We start from the raw sequence: 4,002 nt of genomic DNA, 5'->3' as shown, positions 1-4,002 counted from the left end.
GTGTATGTACTAAGAGACAAGCCACAATGTTTTGCATATAATATTAATATTATTATTAATTTGTCTAAATAAAACATGTAGGTATGTCTTCTTCTTATCGTGTGGGTTGTGAGGTGAATTACCAACCTCATCAACCCTGGTGTCAGGGTTACTATTGAGCCGCCAAAGGCCCAATAGTAACCCTGGCTGTAGGTATGTGATCAAGCAATTGCCAGAATGTCTGACGACAGTCTTGTTAAGCTGAAAGCACATCTGGATCCTTACGAATTTTACGCGTGGTCAAATTTTCAGTTTTATAGGAAATGATAATCTATTTAAAAAAAGGTAAGTAAGGTAAGTAGGTAGGTAAGGTAGGTAGGTTTGTTGCAATGGCAACTTTTGTTTTGCTTATTTAAAAAAAGGGAAGTCGCCCACTTTGTGGTATATGACTGACAGCGCGTAGGATTCGGAAGAATCTGTATCTGCTTTAAGCATTATACTTTTATGAGAATATGTGGCGGCAGCTCGTCGTAAGTAAGTAAATTGTTGTTTATTGCGTATCGGTCAACGCACGGCAAACCTTTTAGTATAGCGGCTTTAAGTATTATATTTGTATTATATTCTACTGATGTTTATTTAAATACCTGTGACATTATTTACTCCCAGCTTTTATTAAGTATATTTGTAATTTAAAGGACCTAACAGGCTATAAAGGGCACTAGACCGTAGAATTTCATTTCCGAGAATATTATTTACTTAAATATACGAAAATATTGATTCAAACTCTTTATATTATAGGTAATACAATGTATATTTGTGTATGTAAATACAAAGGTGTACCACTAACATTACGGACCTGCATTAATGTATTTATGTATAGGTTTACCATAACCGTCGTTATGAATGAAATATTCGAATAATTTTCTGGGCATAATTGATAAACATAAAAGCTCTTTGAAAGCACTAAACTGCCAATTCATTGGAATTAAATTATTATATGCGCACAGTGGGTATAAACAGCAGCGGGCGAGCCGACGCGGGCGGCGGCGGCGGCGCGGCGGCTTTCTGTCCTATCGCCGGATAACGCACACTAATTACCCCCGATATTATTTTCCACAGTTATCATCAACAAACTTCGCTAGGGAAACCAACGTACATTTTCCGTTATTATTACGGATTATGTTATAATAACTATCGCATTTTCATTCTTGTGTTAGCAACGGAGTTGCGCTTCAGTCTATTAATTAAATCCTTCAGCTACTAAACAATGGACAAAGTTTCTCCTATTTTGCCATTCTCCAGTGTACAGTATCAACTCATATGTAGGGTACATGACTACAACTATTCAGCACTAATATTTTGCCAAAGTAGTGCATGTTATAACCAAACGGACGTTAGCCGCCAGCACAGAGATCCGTAACTTTGCCGTTTACACTGCGCTGAGCTTGGATTTACACAAGTTTTAGCTCTTACTCGTTTAGCACAAAACATGGATATACATCCATCTTACACATACGTGTAAGACGTTTGGACACACAGGTAGTTATTTAAAACCCCAAAGAGCAGTATAAGGAACATATGTTTAATTTTAAAGAGAATTTATTCCGTCCACTAGTATTAGAATCGTGCGAGTCTGCCTGGTGAAGCGCGCGGCGCGCGGCGTGACTTGCTCGCAAACGGCAACGTTGCTCGCGCCCAACTAACAACTTTGTTTTCTCATTGGAAAGAGATATTAAAGTTGGAACAAACTTAACACTATTTTATGAGCCAAGAATACACAAAAGTTTATGAAGAGAAAACTTGCGGAAAATTTTCGCATGGAAATAAGAGACTTGAGAAGTGTAAGTAATTAGTGTGGTTACGTGGTTGTTACAAGAATAGTACGTCAAGTTAGGATTTCTTTAGATCTATTTTAAACCAGGACCGAACAAGTTTTATCGGTAAAACTATATGGGAAGGATTTGAACTTTTTTGGTGCTCCTCGCATGTTCAGTGAGTAGTGAGCCAGTGAAACGGGAACGTAGAGAAAAAGGCAAACAAAGCTTTCATCGGCTTTGGTCACCGCATCGAGCTTAGCTTTTTACGGCGTCAGCAAACACCGTCTCTGATGAACGAGTCGGGGGAGCCGCTGAAAAAGATTGCTCACATGTGAATGCATACTTTACACCAGCTTTAATTGTAGAAAATAGCAAAAAAAACGAAGTAGCTGTTAAGTCATTAAGTCCGTCTGTTTCAGTGTTTTCATTAACAACAAAATACCGAATCTAGAAGTTGAATACATCTTACCAGTTTTGCAATTAGCAACTTTTGTATAGAACTATTATATGTTATTCAAACAGGAACTTACGTTACTTTTACGAGTAACACTTACTTAACATTAATTATGAAGAAAACGAATTTAATAACGCGTCCGTTGATCGTGAAAACTCTATTCGATTATCCTAAAACCTTTACCCCAAAGATAACTATCCGTTTCATTGTGTTACCTGCCGGTTATTGTAATGGTTTGTTCGTTCATGCGTTAAATCCATGTAATATTCAAAATACGTTTGGGATGGATGTCGTTCGGTCCGGTAATTTTACACATCGGCTGCCTTCCGCAACCCATTCGATTCCCGGAAAACGTGCGGCCCCCCGTTTGCAGCGCGTTGTGGCCCCGGATTTGAGATAAGCTGAAAGTAAGTCGCCGGAATTGTCGCCGTCGGTTCAGGAATCGATCATATCGCTTTACACTTCTAAACTTGTGAATATGTTTAACGGCTTTATCTGAAAAAGATGGTCGAAAACTTTGTTGTAAAAGGAAAAGGAGCAGGCTCATTCTGTTTCTTATTTCAGTCAGTAGATATTAACTGAATGTTTGTTTACTTGACAGTGTTATGTTAGGAAATGTGGAGTGCGGGAGTACCCGGGTATTTAGTGCTCGGTGCTGTGGAGCCCGGTACGCAGAGGTAATGTTAACATTTAGCAAATTGCCAGCCTCCGCCGGCACGGGATGGGCGGGACCGGGACCGGGAATGCCGCGATATTTATTGTCTCCCACCTGTATGCAACATTCTCTTTTATTAATAATAAAACTGTTCACTGTTTGTTTTTAATACAGATTCTTGGTGTAGAAAAGATCAGGGCCCAGTAAAAAAATAACAGTTGAATTTCTAGTATCCCGTTTCAGTGAAGTTGTGGGCAACTGTTGTTACATAATTAACAGCATTTCTCATTTAAATCAAAACCGCATAGACTTTAAAAATATGTAAATTTTAATCGGATTTATAAAACATTATGTTGGGGCTACAGTAGAGTCTGTAGTTTAAAGCAAATACTTTATGCTATTTGCACGTCCAACTGGGACTTTTTTTGCATTTATTTAAATTGAAATTTAACTTAAAATTTATTTATTATGTAATAAAATATTGTTTGAGAATAATTGTAACAGAAGATTTTTTTAATACTTAGATTGCAAGTATTTTTGTATTTATTTTGTGTTTCGTTGTCCTTGTGATACTCGTCCTTTAGCGAATGGCAATGAATGACGTCATGGTTTTTTTTACCATGTGTTCGTACAAAATGTGGTGTTATAAAAATACAGAAGTACTTAGTATTGTAGTATCAAGATGGACCCGGTAAGGGCACTGCAAGTGGTAGAGAGGCCAACATACTTAATTATTAGTCAGTGATAAAATTTATATTAAGTAATCATATTTATTTCTAAACAGGACGTATCTCATGTAGGTATTTAGAGTGGCTAATAGGAATGTATACGATGATGCAATGACGGTGGCTCTTTCTCGTTTTGATAGCAAATTCGTATCTTTACCATAAGGATAACAAAATGCTCGTTAAATAAAAATGTTGAAACTTTTCTAAAGATACATAAATTCAAGCCTGCTAATAGTAGAGGTACGTAATTTTATAAATTGTATTTTTATAAAATAATAGATGATTAGGTACATGCTGACCGGTAAATTTACCTATCGCCGATAATTCAAATTCAAATTCAAAAATATCTTTATTCAGTAGGTAACATAG

The sequence above is a fragment of the Pectinophora gossypiella genome, chromosome 1 (assembly GCF_024362695.1).
Source record: "Pectinophora gossypiella chromosome 1, ilPecGoss1.1, whole genome shotgun sequence".
NCBI lineage: Eukaryota > Metazoa > Arthropoda > Insecta > Lepidoptera > Gelechiidae > Pectinophora > Pectinophora gossypiella.
This window is presented reverse-complemented; position numbering follows the sequence as displayed.